This window comes from Eptatretus burgeri, chromosome 10 (genome assembly GCF_056783735.1).
Source record: "Eptatretus burgeri isolate ZD-2024b chromosome 10, Ebu_testis_v1, whole genome shotgun sequence".
Lineage (NCBI taxonomy): Eukaryota > Metazoa > Chordata > Myxini > Myxiniformes > Myxinidae > Eptatretus > Eptatretus burgeri.
The window spans coordinates 20,684,800-20,701,697 of record NC_140970.1 but is presented as its reverse complement, the minus strand read 5'-3'; the positions used below and the strand labels follow the sequence as shown (position 1 = coordinate 20,701,697).

Below are 16,898 nucleotides of genomic sequence, written 5' to 3'. Positions count from 1 at the left end.
TGTTTGTTTCTGGGTGGTGTTTGTTTCCGGGCTGCGTTTATCTCTGGACATGTCTGGGTGGTGTTTTGCTCTGGGCAGTATTTATAGTATGACCAGTACAAAATGGATTTGAGACATTATTTTGTTTCCATCTTCATTGTTATTCTATGCAGAAGCATTTTTATGAGACAGTATGGATCGTTATTAATACCCCACCGCACGTCTGCCTTCCCTTCCTCTCACCTCACGCTGCCTTTCCTTCCCCCACCCCTCCTCACTCCCCCACCCCTCCTCGCTCCCCCTCCCTCCTCTCTCTCTTTCCCCCTCCACCTCCTCAATCCCCCCCCTCTCTCTCCCACCCCTCTCTTCCTCTCTCCCCTCTCTCCCTCTCTAGTATTTTCGTCAGAAAAGCGACCGGTGGTATTTGCAAGCTTTGTCAAAAAAGTAGTTTTACTATTCCTTGTAAAAACTTTGTTCTTAAGTGTCTTTAATGTCTTAAGGTTAGAAATGGGAGCATGCACCCCTAAACCTCATGCTTTCCTCATTTAAGCATCAATTTGAACTCCGAGCTTTGGTCCCCCTCATACTGCAATTTCAGGAATAATGACTGATGTAATTCTGTCAAAGGTCTTCATATGTTTGTACATGTATTGAACTTTTGAATTTTGACTGCTGATGTGAAACTTAGCAACATTCACGTGATCAGTGAGAATGTTGTTACTCTTTTTGGCCACTAGGGGTCCTCACAGCACTTGCTGTTTAAAAAGTCTGTTATCATCCCTGTTTGTCACATGAAAATTTGCAATTTAACTTTTCATCGAAAGCTTTGCATCTGTAATGCATGTCAAGAGAGAAAACGGTAACCATTTGTTTTGCATTTGTTGTACGAAGGCTTTTCTTGTTCACATTTTTGAGTCATTTGTGTTGTGATATGGTCTATTTCTCTAAAAATTGCTTCCTGTTTGCCTGTAACAGAAAGGCAGTCATTGTTAAATGAAGAAAATTTTGAAAAAAAAAAAAAAATATATATATATATATATATATATATATATATATATATATATATATATATATATATATATATATATATATATATATATATCGCGGTAATTTGGTCACAGTAATTCGGTCACAAGGTAATTTGGTCACGGTAATTCGGTCACAAGGTAATTTGGTCACGGTATTATTATTATTATTATTTATTATTCACTGCATTTAAGGCCAGTAAGGCCCAAGAGCAGTAATAAACAAGGTCCAAGAGCAGTAATAAACATTTTCATTTCATGGCCGGCGAATCTTATTGGCATAATGACGTATTGACCAAGTTAACTGACGACTATAATGGAATCGATTCTGTCTCTCTGAACTTGTAAATTCCGATTCCATTATAGTAGTTAGTCAACTTGGACAATACGTCATATGCCAACAAGATTCGCCGGCCATGAAATGAAAATGTTTATTACTGCTCTTGGACCTTGTTTATTACTGCTCTTGGGCCTTACTGGCTTTAAATGCAGTGAATAATAATAAAGAATAATAATAATAATACGGTGACGAAATTACCTTGTGACCGAATTACTGTGACCAAATTTCCTTGTGACCGTTTTACCGTGACCAAGTTTCCCGTGACCAAATTTCCTGTGACCAAATTACCGACATTTGTTTCTGCTGCTCTGGATTTTTATTATTCCTTGATTTTGTCATTTTCTTTTTCTGCTTTTATCTTCCTTCTTTATCTTTATCATAGTGCCTGACTTTTTATTTTATTTTATCCTTGAAGAGCTTCAGGAAAGACCATGTTCCATGTTTTTTCCATGTGGTGCCAACACTCTCTCCAAACCCCAACTCTGTCCTACCCTCCCACCTGCCCTCCTCCTGCTCATAAAAGCAAGAGGGCATTCTTCCACGGATCATTACATATTCAATATCGTGTCACCACAATCACCAAGTTTGAAGTTGTATTTGTGCGGCCGAGTGTCGGCGGCGAGCACGACCGCTAGGTGGAGCAGTAGAGTCGGCTCCACCGAACACCTGAAATCTAGATCGTGCTCCTCGGAGAACGCCGAAAGGCACAGGTCCCTTACAGGACCGAGAATCGCCAATAATTCGGCCGCGTGGAATAGGGTTAATTGCCAACTTAAATATACCTAAGTATCCACACGGCAAAGCTACCGGGGAATTCACACCCTTGGCAGGCCTCGAGCGGAACGAGCCGTTATCGTGCTTGAACCGTGCGTAACCCGAGCGGATGGTTACCAAGACCCGTCGGTCCAAATGCACAATTTACCGTTTCCCAATTTCCCAACATGCACCATGCTAAGCCAATGAAAGAAATACAGAAACGAGCTGATACATTCAACAATAGGGATATTTATTTACAATAGGCAGGGAGGGGAACAGAAGAGCAGAGTTATCCGACGATAAGAAATGCAGTCAATGTACAAGCAAAAGCACTTATACAGTTGCTACTTAAGGGGCTGTCACACCTTGACGTTTTAGCCAGCATATGGCAACGTCTCAAAATGTATGTAAAACGCTGGCATACGCTGAACTATTGATGTTTTTTAAAAAGTTTTGGGCGTATAATAACGTGTTGGACGTATGCATGACGTATTAGTAATGTACACAGAACGTTTTAATCACCTATAGATAACTTATACCAACGAATGCTGAGCGTGTTGTCGGCGTTCACAACCTATGCACAACGATGCATAGCGCGTGGCAGCGTATCGCCAACGATCACTTGGCATAGGCTATTCATAGGCTGCGGATCGACGATTCAAATCATAACCGCACTAGACATCGAAGTGTGAAGCCGCTGTCACACCTTGAAATTTTAGCCAGCATATGCCGATGTATGAAAAATTTGCCGAACCAAGCTGGCACATGTCGAATACGTTCTGGGTAAGTTTTGTACAAGTTAATAGCACGCTGGCATATGTCGTAGTACGCTGGCATACGTCGTCATACGCCGAGTACGTCGAGAAATTTTCAGCATGTTGAAAATTCCTCGACGTATGACACATTCTGCATACGCTGGCATAAGTTGTAGGCACGCTACGCGATCGTTGACACATGTCGACATATGTTACTTGTACTTTACTCATAAGTCGAAACATGTCAATGTAATGGTTAGCGTCAGTGTTCCAGACTCCCTGGTTTTTCTTTTTTTTTTTTTCTTTTTCGGTATGATGGTGATGTTGACACTTCGATTTCTAGTGCGGTTATGATTTAAATCGTTGAGCAGAAGCCTATTAATTATGTTATATTATAACCGCACTAGAAATTGAAGTGTTTACATCACCGCCATACTGAAGAAAAAAAAAACAAACAAAAATAAACCAGGGAGTCTGGAACACTGACGCTAACCATTACATTGACGTGTTTCGACTTATGAGTAACGTACAAGTAACGTGTGTCGACGTGTGTCAACGATCGCATAATGTGCCTACAACTTATGGCCAGCATTATGCGGAACGTGTGAGTCATACGCTGGCATACATCGGGAAATTTCAAGCATGGAAAATTTGTCTAACAGCTCGGCGTACTACGACGTATGCCAGCGTTCTACGACATATGCCAGCGTACTACGATGTATGCCAGCGTGCTCTTAACGTATACAAACTTACCCATAACGTATTCGACGTGTGCCGGCATTTTAGCCCAATTTTGCATACGTCAGGCATACGTTGGCTAAATCGTCAAGGTGTGACAGGGCCTTTAAAGACGGGCCTACACACAGACACTCACACACAGAAATGGATCCTTTGGGTCTTTATTGAAGGCCCCCAGCTCGAGGACAGGTGAGCTAGAGACCAGAGCCTGTGCTTGGACCTGTCCACCTCGTGTGGTCTTCGGCGATCCGGCTCGGTGGGACTCGAACCCGCAACATGATGCCGCTCAAAGCACCAAGTACCACACTCTCCAACCAGTCATGCACCAATCGACCAAGGCCAAGGAGAAGATCATAGGCGATGATGATCCAGCTCGGCGGGACTCGAACCCGCAACACGATGACCATGACCCTTTTTTCACCATGACCACGACAGCGACCCTTTGAATCGTTCCAAGAGCTCTCAGTCTGGCGTTCCTTTTTATTCCTTTTTCCTCCAGGGTGAGCAAATCGCCGTCTGGGGCGCTCTCCACCCTCATTGGACGGGGCGTCGTAGGAAAGTCGCTCTCTGTGGCCATCTAAACCCCCCCATTTGCCGGCGTGCCATGTGAAAGTCGCTCTCTGTGGCGTGATTGGACAAGGGGCATGCCCCTGACTTCCTGGGCGGAGTCCCGGTCTGAGCCGATAGCAATCTGCCCACGTACGTGGCCGAACACACGTGGGTGATGGCGTCGGTGTGTGAAGTGAAGTGAAGGAGGTTTGTTGTAAACGAATCTCCGCAGCGCACACATGTAATTCCCGTTAGACACAGGTCAGGGACCCTAACTATAAACACACACTTACCAATATAACTGTTCTTTCGGGACCTGGATGTTGAGTGGAGTATGCTTCCAAATTCGTAACACCACCCCCTCCCCTTTTTACAGACTCGTCCCGAGTCATCAAATTTTCGTGTGACCAGCATGTGTAAGTTCTCCCCAAGTACGATTTACCTACGGATCCCTGAGTGCGACATTTTTTTAAACATGTCCCAAAAATAAATAACCTAATGCGCTGCGTAACTAAACTATCAGACTCACTCGGACAACTTAACTAAATTGCCGGCACTAACACAAACAACAGGTGGGTTGCAAAATATTTACAATTTTAACTAATATTTACACTAACCATGGCCCAGGACCTGTCATCTGTGAAGAACAAAAGAAAGGATTGCAGATGAACATAAAAAGAGATGGGCGCACGGCTGCACAATGCAGTCCTCGTTGTTTGGCTGCCTGCAGGGCAGTCCTTGCAAAGCACACTGAAGAGATGGTCCTGGCGCACATGGATGAATGGTGACATGGGACAAATGCAAAAAGGGTAGCAGGCATGGGGTTATGACAAAGGCAGGCAAACAAGGCATTGCAAGGCATATGCGAACCAGCAACTGCAGCACACCAGGCCGGCATATGAAGCTGGCCGGCCTCTGGTCTTATTCCGTGAGGTTTGTGGAGGGACTGCAGTGGTGCCGGCCGCTCTGGCAACGGGCTCGGACCTAACCTACGGTCTCCCCCCAGCCTGTCGCCTTTGCCTGTCTTTGTCCACACCCATTCCCTTAATTTGCAACAACAAAACAACAAAATTGAGCCCCTTTTTATTTTATTTTATTTTTTTCTTATAATTTTGTCTCCCCAACCCCCTTTCTGTCTTTGTCCGGCTAACCTATCCTGTCAACCTAACCTTCTCCCAACCCCTAAAATCCTTTTTGGAGGGGAATAATGAAGAGGCTAGCGTCCTGTCTCGAGGCCCAACAAAGCCTCAAAATGGCCTCCTACAGAGTTCAGCAATCTTACCATGTGGGTCCAGCGGCCTACAGAGAGCGAAGGGATGGATGGTGCGAAGGGGTACATTTCCTAACTATCCAAGCATTTATTACTTTGAAGCGACCCCGGGGCTTTGCAAAACGCCTGTCTCTTTAAACTATAGTTTCTAACAACCATGATTCCCATCACCTATGTTGGTGTCCATTATAAATTTGGGCCGAACCCTCAAGTCTTCACTCGTGCCCTTGCACAATTTCATGGCTGGGCAGCGTGGCTCACTTGGCAGTGATTTCCCTCCTGCCAGACTCTGACTATGGCACCCCCGGGCCCTAAGGCTGTCTCCGAGCCTACCTGCTCCCTATGAACGCGGGGGGGGGGGGGGGGGTTGCCCTTCCCGGCATTGCCCCCCTCCGATGCCCACGTGGCATTTTGGCACTACGGGTCCCTTTCCGAGGATCGCCCGTGCCCACTACACTATCCCCGTCCCTTGGACCCTTGGCCTACTCTGGCCGACTGTCCGGTGCCCGAGGTGCCCTCGACTCGATACTCAACTTTCAACAGCCACGCTACCAGCCGGTCCATGGACTCCTGCATCCCTCCAAATGGGCTCCGTGCCTTCATACACCACAAACAACACAACAACCTCCTTTTGGTAAATTTGAACAACCCACTAACAAACATTACACTGACCCCGGGGTCACTTGGGTGGGATTCATTCCTTCCCCCACTCATTCATTCGCACCATGCATTCGCCATTCACTCCACTCACACACTCGGGCCCGCTGACCCATACTCATTCATTGTACACACATTTTTTCCTTTAAACTCACTCATACACTCCAACACTGCCATTCTCCTAACTAAATTCCCCTAACTCATGCTCCCCGTCATCCCTTAAACGAGTGCACATTCCATTTAATCTACATAGCTAAGCTTCGTCCCCACTACACATTCCATGTCGGTCCATGTTTCCCAAATACATTCTAAATCTAATTCTACTTCCCCAACAATTAGTCCACGGGCCCCATGGAGGACGGCTCATGCCCCCATGGGGCCGGTCTAACTAAGCGAAACCCTTCCCACTAACTAATGCTCATATGCCCAAACACCGGGCTGTGTACTTGGAGCGAGGCTTTTTTTTTTTTTTTGCACCGCCAAGGTGGCGGTCGACAGCTTGCCCATTCTTCCCTTCCATCGGGCGATACGTGCAGCCATGACGTCACCCTGCTAATCGCACCAAGCGCTCGATTCCGAGGGATTCCCCACGCGAGCCAACGTGCGCTGTTCGCCTGTAACTCGCGCCGCGAGGTCCGTGCTGATGCCGTCACTCGCACACCGAACCTGCGTGGTCTCCCGTGCAGGCCAGCCCAAGCGTATCGTCCTGGAAACCCGCTCCGCGCGTTCCGTGAACAGAACACGCGGCATGCAGCATGTGGAGCTTCGCACACGCACTCGCATGTGGACCCATCCGTTCCAAATTCAAACACTCGCCTGCATTTTCACTGTCCACGTGGCCGGCTTGTATCAAACGTGGCATGTTCTCGCGCCCGATCGTAATCGCGCAGACGCGCGCGTGCAGGCCGTGCGCGAAACGCACCATGGACCTCGTACGCACCGTCGCGCGAACACGGCGCGGTAACCAAATTAACCCTTTGCGGCCGTCCAGGCTCGCCATTCGTGTCTCCCGTCTGGATCGGTCCGTCGTCCATTTTCATGCACGCACTCATGCACACCATTTTACTCACACCATACTCACCTTCTAGCACACACTCCGGGACAATCACACTGGGGAATCCTGTTACCACAAGAAATCCCGGGGTTTCCATACCCCCCCCCAGCTCCGCGTGTACACGTTCACATCACACAACCGGTCAACCTCGCATGGCCCGACCGGACCCACATCGTCGCGATCTGCTTCGAGAGAGCTTACCCTCTCCCTCTGTCCCTGAAGGAGGCTATCCTGATGCTCACACCAGGTCACGAAACATTCCCCATGCTCAACCCCATTGTCCCTTACCAACTCTACGTGTGTGTGCTCGTTTTTAGTTTCATAATCCTGCGTCTCCCTTTGTGTCTCTGTTAATCCCGTCAACTCGTTCATTACCCCCATTACTTCCTGGCCTTTCGTCTCTTTTATTTTCTGCGTCTCCGTCACCTCTTTTAATTTTTCCATTGTCCCCTCGTGTCTCACCCAACACGTCTCCCCATAAATTGTGGTGGCATCGCTCGTCGACCCGACCTAACCCGTCTCCATCGCGGGCCGGCCACATTCCACACTCCCCCTCGTCGGTTCGGTCGCTCCGCCACGTGGTGCCGCCATTTTGCAATCCATTGTCCGCATTTCCTCTTCCCATGCCTGCATATCACCCCTCATCTCATCCATTTGTTGCGCATTTGCATCCATTTTGTTTTCCATTCTTTGTAATATCCCCATTATCTCCATAAACTGCTGCGCTGTTGGTTGCAAGGAAAGATCTTCCTGAACGGTGTTGTCCTGGACCATGGATTTTACTGCACTGACCTCAAAATCCACCTGCTTCAGCCCATCTTGGTTCGCCATGTTGCATGTTGAGAATAAAATTTCACTCGTTCGCAATTTGGGGGACACGGGGGGGGGGGGGGTTCTCCCTACACCCCTGTTCCAAATCCCATGAATTTCGTGGAAACGGAGGGGTTCGAAACCCGCTTCTGACACCAATTGTTGTGGGGCCGAATGTCGGTGGCGAGCACGACCGCGAGGTGGAGCAGTAGAGTCGGCTCCAACGAACACCTGGAATCTAGATCGTGCTCCTCGGAGAACTCCGAAAGGCACGCGTCCCTTACAGGACCGTGAATCGCCAATAATTCGGCCGCGTGGAATAGGGTTAATTGCCAACTTCAATATACCCAAGTATCCATGCGGCAAAGCTACCGTGGGAGTTCACACCCTCGGCAGGCCTCGAGTGGAACGAGCCGTTATCGTGCTCGAACCGTGCGTAACCGGAGCGGATGGTTACCAAGACCCGTCGGTCCAAATGCACAAATTACTGTTTCCAAATTTCCCAACACGCACCATGCTAAGCCAATGAAAGAAATACAGAAAAGAGCTGATACATTCAACAATAGGGATATTTATTTACAATAGGCAGGGAGGGGAACACAGAAGAGCAGAGATATCCGACTATAAAAAATGCAGTCAATGTACAAGCAAAAGCACTTATGCAGTTGCTACTTAAAGACGGGCCCACACACAGACACACACACACAGAAATGGACCCGTCGGGTCTTTATTGAAGGCCCCCAGCTCGAGGACAGGTGAGCTAGAGACCAGAGCCTGTGCTTGGACCTGTCCACCTCGTGTGGTTTTCGATGATCCGGCTCGGCGGGACTCGAACCCACAACACGATGCCGCTCCAAGCATCAGGTACTGCACTCTCCAACCGGCCACGCACCAATCGACCAAGGCCAAGAAGAAGATCAGTGGTGACGATGATCCAGCTTGGCGGGACTCGAACCCGCAACACGATGATGATGACCACCATGACGACGACCCCGACCCTTTTTTCACCACGACCACGATCCTGTGAATCGTTCCAAGAGCTCTCAGTCTGTCATTCCTTTTTATTCCTTTTTCCTCCGGGGTGAGCAAATCGCCATCTGAGGCGCTCTCCACCCTCATTGGACGGGGAGTCGTGGGAAAGTCGCTCTCTGTGGCCAGCTCACCCCCCCATTGGCCGGCAGGCCGTGGGAAAGTCGCTCGCTGTGGCCATCTCAACCCCCATTGGCCAGTGTGCCATGGGAAAGTCGCTCTCTGTGGCCATCTCAACCCCCATTGGCCAGGGTGCCATGGGAAAGTCGCTCTCTGTGGAGTGATTGGACAAGGGGCACGCCCCTGCCTTCCTGGGCGGCGTCCCGGTCTGAGGCGATGGAAATCTCCGCCCACGTCTGTGGCCGAACGCACGTGGGCGATGGCGTCGTGTGTGAAGTGACGTGAAGGAGGTTTGTTGTAAACGAATCTCCGCAGCGCACACATGTAATTCCCTTTAAGGCCCGGTCACACCTTGACGTTTTAGCCAGCGATGGCAACGTATTAAAATGTATGTAAAACGCTGGCTTACGTTGAACTTTTGATGTTTTTTTTTTAAGATTCGGATGTATTCATAACGAGTTGGTCGTATGCATAACATATTAGTAATGGACACAGACTGTTTCGTTGTGTTATAGATAACTTATACCAACGAATGCTGAACCTGTTGTCGGCCTACACAACCGATGCCCAACGATAGTCTAACTTCGGCATAGCGCGTTGCACGCATCGCCGACGATGTCGTGACGTAGCCTATTAAAAGGCTGACGCACAACGATTCGAATCATAACTGCCGTAGAAATGGAAGTGACAACATCGCGGTCACACCTTTGCGATCTTGCCAGCGTATGCCGACCCAAGAAAAATGTGTCTAAAACGTTGGGGGCACGTCAAATACGGTATGAGTAAGTTTGGTATACGTGAGTAGAACGCTAAAGTACGCTATCATACGTCATAGTAAGTAGAGTACGTCAAGAAATTTTAAACATGTTCAAAATTTTACGACGTACTCGGCGTATGACACACGTTCCGCATGCGATGGGGATAAGTTTTACACACGATATGTGGACGCTTACACACGTCCACAAACGCTACTTATAAGCTACTCATAAGTCGAAACACATCGCGGTAATGTCTTTTTTTACGCGAAACTTATTTCTAACTTATGTTTGACGTGCTTTGAACCAATTCTTTACGTAGTCCCAACACACATCGACGTATGTAGACGTATTCCAATGACGTCTTAAGGTCGACAAAAAAAAAATGAACGTGTTTCTAACTTACAACTGCCATATAAAGACGTGTTCCCAGCGATTTTGGGAATTGGTATATAAAAAGGCTGCTCATAAAAGGGGAACCCAACAGTGTTTGAGTCCTTTTTGAGTCGATGTCCATGTCAGCAGTATCAGTATCAGTATCAGTATTAGTATTAGTATTAGTATTAGTAGTAGTTTGTTCATGTTGGCAGTAGTAGGTGAGTGTGAGGGGGAGGGTGTGGGTTATGATGGATCGTCCTTGCGTCCGCGTGTCCACGGGTAGGTTCATAGGCTGCCACTCAACGATTTAAATGGCTGCATCTCCACTATTGAAAGTAGACGCTTGCGCTCAACAATTGGATTTTTTTTACACTCAACGACTTTTAAACGGTACCACTCAGCTAGTTTCATTGTTTACAATGAACGATTTAAATTGCTCTCACTCGCCTTTGTTTTTTGACGCTGGCGCTCGGAAATTTTAATCGTTTCTATTGAACGTGTTAAATCGCTCAAACCCCACTATTGAAAGTAGACGCTTGCGCTCAACAATTGGATTTTTTTTTACACTCAACGACTTTTAAACGGTACCACTCTGCTATTTTCATTGTTTACAATGAACGATTTAAATTGCTGTCACTCTCCTTTGTTTTTTGACGATGGGGTTTGGAAATTTGAAGCGTTTCTTCTGAACGTGTTAAAACGCTCAAACTCGACTATTTTAAATAGACGCTGCCGATGGACAATTGGAATCATAGCCAAGCTAGACATCGAAGTGTGAACATCCTCGTCATACCGAAGAAAAGTTTGAAGAATGCTGCAAATAAGTGTCCTGGCCGTGGCCGTGGACGCTGACGCAAGGACGATCCATTATACCGACATCTTTCAGCCTATGAGTAACTTAAAAGTAACGTCTGTCGATGTGTGGCAACGATCGCGTAACGTGCCAACGACACGTTAATCATAGGTTAGAAATAAGTTTCGGCTACGCTAAACATTACCTCGGCGTGTCTCAACTTATGATTAACTTACAAGTAGCATGTGTTGACGTCTGTCAACGATCGCAGACCGTGCATACAACCTGTGGTCAGCGTAGCGGAACGTGTGAGTCATACGCCGGCATACGTCGTGAAATTTCAAGCATGAAAAAATTTGAGGACAACCGAAAAGTACAACGTTTAAAGCCAACGTACAACGACGTATGACAGTGTTTTTCAGCGTGCTCTCAATGTTATCAAAACTTACCCATAACGTATTCAACGTGTGCCAGCGTTTTAGAAAAAAAATTTCAAAAATCGGCATACGTTGGCTAAAACGTCAAGGTGTGACCGGGCCTTTAGACACATGTAGGAGGCCCTAACTATCAACATACACTTACCGATATACAGTAACTGTTCTATCGGGACCTGAATGTTGAGTGCAGTAAGCTTCCAAATTCGTAACAGTATTCCTTGGAACCTCTTGATCATTACTCGTCAATAAACGACTATCTCAGTATTCTGGGGTATTTTGTGTCACTGACAGTGACTAAAGCGTTTTTTAACCATGTTTAGGGAAATAAATAATGAGTCGCCTTGAACTTGGCACGTATGGTGTGGAAATCTGGTCCCTGAAGGACGAATTCATCGGTATCTCCAAAATAAGTCATGGTATATCGATGTTTATCCTCGTCACCATGTAATGAATCTGGGGTGTGTTCAGTTGCAAAGTTTATTGTGGAGTGCTCGCCAAGTGGCTTCAGCACTCAAGCAACCACTCCATTCAAAATCGTCGATAAGGAACGGTTGGCTTGGCAAGCGTTAGATAGCTGCTTGGTCACTGAACACTCCCCTGGACATCTTGACACCATTCAGTGCATAAAAAACGTCGACAAAAGGACAGTTTTTTTGAAAAATTAAAGACTTCAAAATAATCATGACTATTTATGGTTAAATGAAAATGTAATGTTCAGTTTTCAATGCGTTGTTTTAGTTTTTAAAATGTGCATAAACTCATAGGTGATGTTGAGTGTACGAAACCGGACGTGAACATTTCATATAACTTTAAAGTGTACGTGTACATAATAACTTCTCAAAGAAGAAGTAAAAAAAAATCTCTCAGGAATTTCTCCGGCCTCCTGACTATAATTAATTACGTATTTGTATTTTGTTGTGTAAATATGGAGAAAGAGGGATCACAGCCTTGCTTAAATAAATACGCTAAGTTGTAAGAATCGCTAAAATTTTCGGATTTCACTCCAGATTTCGACACTTATTTAGTCGACGAGCTCCAATCCTCAAATCCAAACAGATTTTGATTATATGCATACTTTAATTAGGCTGTGGATGTGCATTCATGGTTCCAAGGCAGGGCATTTTTGACGAGACCGAAACAAAATGGTGGCTTAAGATGCCTGCAAGAGGCGAGCGGGTTGACCAAGGGTAAGCCTGTTTTTTGGTTCTTCATGATGAGCACCCCGTTAATTATCTTCAAAAGGAGTGTTTACATTTTCCCAAATACCCAGTTTTCATTCATGCACTCCTTTGGAGTCTTTTAGTATGCATGCTAATTTTTAGGCCACTAATTTTCATGATTTTGGAATTATGGAGGAGACACACACACACACACACTGACACCATGACACACTGACATTTATTATTATAGATGTTTATCCATTGTGGGATTTTTACCTGGACTTACCACATCATGAGCCAGGGGTTCACATGGGAATCCAGAGGCAAATTTACATCTGAATATGAAAAAATGTGCAGTACTATTCAACAGCAAATGACACCTTGGGAATTTCCCAGTAGTTTCTGATGAGGAAGCTATCGATCTATGTCTTGCCATTGTGGGTTCCTGATTGGCTGTGAAACATCACATGCTTTTCACAGATTTCATTGATTGGGATTAAATGAGTGTCGTGCTGATTCATATTTCATTATGTGTGCTTTTTAGAGCTACCTCGTAAAGTTCAAGTAAATATTAAATTTTTTAACATAATCGTTTAATCAAAGATTTTAGTCCGCCCTCCCCTCCCCTTTCAATTTATGATTTATTTGTACAGAATGGCCTTTCAGTTTTCATCAATGATCTCTCAGATTCCCTGGAAAATCCTCTTTATCTTTAATGATAATGCCACCCTCTGCCGTACCATCTTTCATCCCTCTGATCGACAGGCAGCAGCCTCTTCACTCTCTGCAGACCTGGATAAAATCACAAGCTGGTGAAACATTTGGAATATGTCTTTCATTCCTGACAAAACCCACACCCTCACCATGTCTCTCTGAAAGGACCGACTAGAACCCCCCCCCCATCTACTTTCTCAACAACCCCCTTGAAGAAATCCTTTCATTTGAGCTTTTGGGTCTCACTGTCTGCCATGATCTTTCCTGGGAAAGCCACATCTCCAAGCTGGCCACCAAAGCCAGTCGCCGACTGGGCATCCGACATCATCCAAAGTCCTTCGTTGGCACACCTGAGCTTCTAACCACTTACAAAGCTTTCATCCACAGCCTGATGAAGTACTGCTCCACCTCTGCATTGGTGCTCCTGCCTCACACCTAGATCAACTTCACACTGTGGAAACCAAGACTTTTAGGATCATTGGTATCTTTCATGATGAAGCTGAGTCTTTGCGTCTCTCACTGTCTCACAGGAGGCAGATCGGTGGTCTTTCTGTCTTCAACAGTCTCCTCTCAATCCGGCCTTGCCCCCACACTCCACACTCCCTTCAATCCCAATCCTCCCTCCAGGTTTTCAAAACAGCTGTTCACCACCATCTCATATCTTCCCCCATCCAAAATCTTGATCTTTACTACCCCCGCTAATCCACTAAAAACCGACCTCCTTCAAATTCCCTGTTTTCCTTCCTGAAACTCCCTATGGTACCATCTTGTTTACCCCATGTTCCCTGCCCCATCCCTCTTTCTGTGACAGATATCCTATTGTATTTGTTCCCCACCATTTTGTGCTTCCCTTTCCCACCCCTCTTCTATCCTGCCTTGTTATTTGTTTCTGTGCATTTGCTCTTCCACGAGCCTCGACTTGGTATCCAAAAAAAAAAAAATGGTCTTTCAAAGGAGATACCTTTCCGATATTTTGATCGTTAAAGGATATTTAATGTTTTCAATTGAAACTGATTCCCCATGAGTTTGCTTCTCAATAGCTTATCACGAGCACTATAAGTGAGTGTTGATTAAAGATAAGTGCAATATGCACAGCTTTTTCACTTGTATAACCATATAAATGAGGAAAATAGTCCAGAACAATTAACTATGTTATTGTCAACACGAATTTTACACCATCTGCAAGATTTGTTTGTTCAATTTTTTTTTCGCTTTTTTCCCCTCTATAATTCCCCCCCCCTCTATAATTATAGTTGTCAACTTTATAATTTTAATTCATCATCATTGGTTTATATAAGTTGCACGGTCGGATTTGCAGAGTGGTTGGTCAGAATTGAATTGCTCATTTGTCAAATCCAGACTATGTTAGGGTTGTTCACTTCACTTTAGCTAAATGGAATTGTACAATATATCTGTAGACATCAGAGTTAATGGAACACTTGGCAGTCATAATCAGGAAATGCATTCTATCAATTTCCTAAGAGAACCACTCTCAGAAGCAATACGATCATCTTATCGTGGATCGGACAGAGCAGAAAGCTGAAGAGAAGAGATAATTTATCAGGATCCTTTGAGTTAGGTTTAGTGAACAATGGGTCATGAAGCTACACAAAGATTGAAGATTGAATGTGTTTCATCTTGGTAGCTTAGCACAGTCAAATCCACTTCATACAGTACTTGGATGAGAGACCTCCATGGAAGACTCGGGGCTGAGGGATGGCAGCATAACTCAGTTGGTAGCTTGCTTGTCTCTGAGTTGTCTGTCTAGTCATGGGTTTTTCTCCTGTGGGGTTGAACTTGACATACTGCAATTGTGATGTGCTGCCACCATATCACAGTATGTCTTCCTTCAGATGGAGGCAAAACCAGTTGTGCCATCTGCATTCAGGTTATGAACATTAAAGAACCCATGGTATCTCAAAAAATAGGTTATTATTTGCTGCTACCCCAGGTAAATTCCTCCCAAGGGAATAATGAAACAAGATATGAAAGTCATTTATAAAGGGAGGTGGGTGAAATGCTGTTTTTATTTTTTTAATAAATCAGTGGTAAGAAGAGGGTTGGTGCAGAGGAAATATGCAAATTATTATGAGGGTTGTTTAAATTTAACATGGTCTAATCTACATATCATCATCATCATCATCATCATCATCATCATCATCATCATCATCATCATCATCATCATCATCTACCACGCCTAATGCAGAGTGTTTGGTGCTGCCTAAGTGGCTACGAGCTCCAATTATGGTCAGGCCAGTCATAACTCTGATTCAGGAAGTCAGGGCAGGAATTTGGAATTTGGCCATGGTGCCAGCGATAGCTCGCCTACTGTTCAGGAAGGACACTGTGGGATCTTTAACATCCACCAATTAATGACGGCAGATGGGACGCCAAGTTTAACGTCCACCTGAGAGAAGGCCTACACATTGATGCATCGCATTGCTTGTGAAGCACCAGGATGATAATTTATAACTGGATCGAGATTCAAACCCAAATTAGACAGCTCTGGAGGCAAGTGTGCGTACCTCTCGGCCATCGTGCCATCCCATGCATGCATTACTTTGTTTTTTGTCAAGGTGAAATTTGAACCACCCATGGATTGTTAATTGGTGTGGATGTGGAACAGGCATGATCAGCCAAATTGACTCATGTAGCATGTAAGTATGTCTGTATGTACTGTATGTATCTATATCTGACTACCAACATAGTTTGCAATTGTTATTTTGTACTTATTACGTAATTTGTAAACTATGCTGGTGGTCATGGAATAACATGCCTGGTGTTGGCTTAATGGTTGGGTGGTGGTCTTGGGATCCAAGGGTCCCGAGTTCAAATCCTGCTTCTCTGTTGAATTAATACCAAGTGGGGTTGACTCAGCCTGTTCATCCTTCTGAGGTCAGCAAAATGAGTTCCAGCTTGCTGGGATGATTGAGCCATTCGAGTATCCTGCGTCATAGTGGCAACCTGTCCAGAATTGTGCCCAATAGCCCAGGAGACTGCTTCAGCAGCACCGACGCTCTGTACAGAGCATGGTGCCAATGGATGGATGGATAGAATAACTGTGTCCAGTGTTTATTCTCAGGGAACACAGATAAAACGTGTTAACTTTTCATTTGTGTTTATTTTGAACAAAGCACATGTGGTTCATTAGCATGTACAATCAGTGTTTAACATGCTACTTGTAAGTGAATGATAAACTTAGCCACATAGCAGATCCCTCTTTGTAATGATCTGGAGTAACCGTGTTGGCCCAGGCTTAACTCACAATTCTGGGAGGAATTTCATTTGACTTTTATCTGTGTAAATGTTATTTGGACCTTTGTAATGCTTCCAATTATACCTCTTGGAAATTTGTGTTTTAGTTATGGGTTGGCCTGCCAAAGGAACCGATGGCTCATTATATGCTCAAAACCCATGTTGAAATCCTACATACTGTTATTTACCAAATGTCCTTGTAAATCACATTAAAGCACACTGAATAATGTCTACTGATGACTTCGACCTGCATGCCATTTATGTTCAAGCTCCACTATGAGCCTTAAATCCATGTAAATATAAATAAATAAAAACCCTTGCATC

At 45.3% G+C, this 16,898-nt stretch overlaps 1 protein-coding gene across 16 annotated transcripts in view; it reads left to right on the top strand.

Annotated features, from left to right (window-relative positions):
- The window catches only part of LOC147018044 (calcium-independent phospholipase A2-gamma-like), a 185,113-nt gene that overhangs the window by 85,112 nt on the left and 83,103 nt on the right, over positions 1 to 16,898 (top strand). The gene's annotated exons all lie outside the window — the stretch shown is intronic.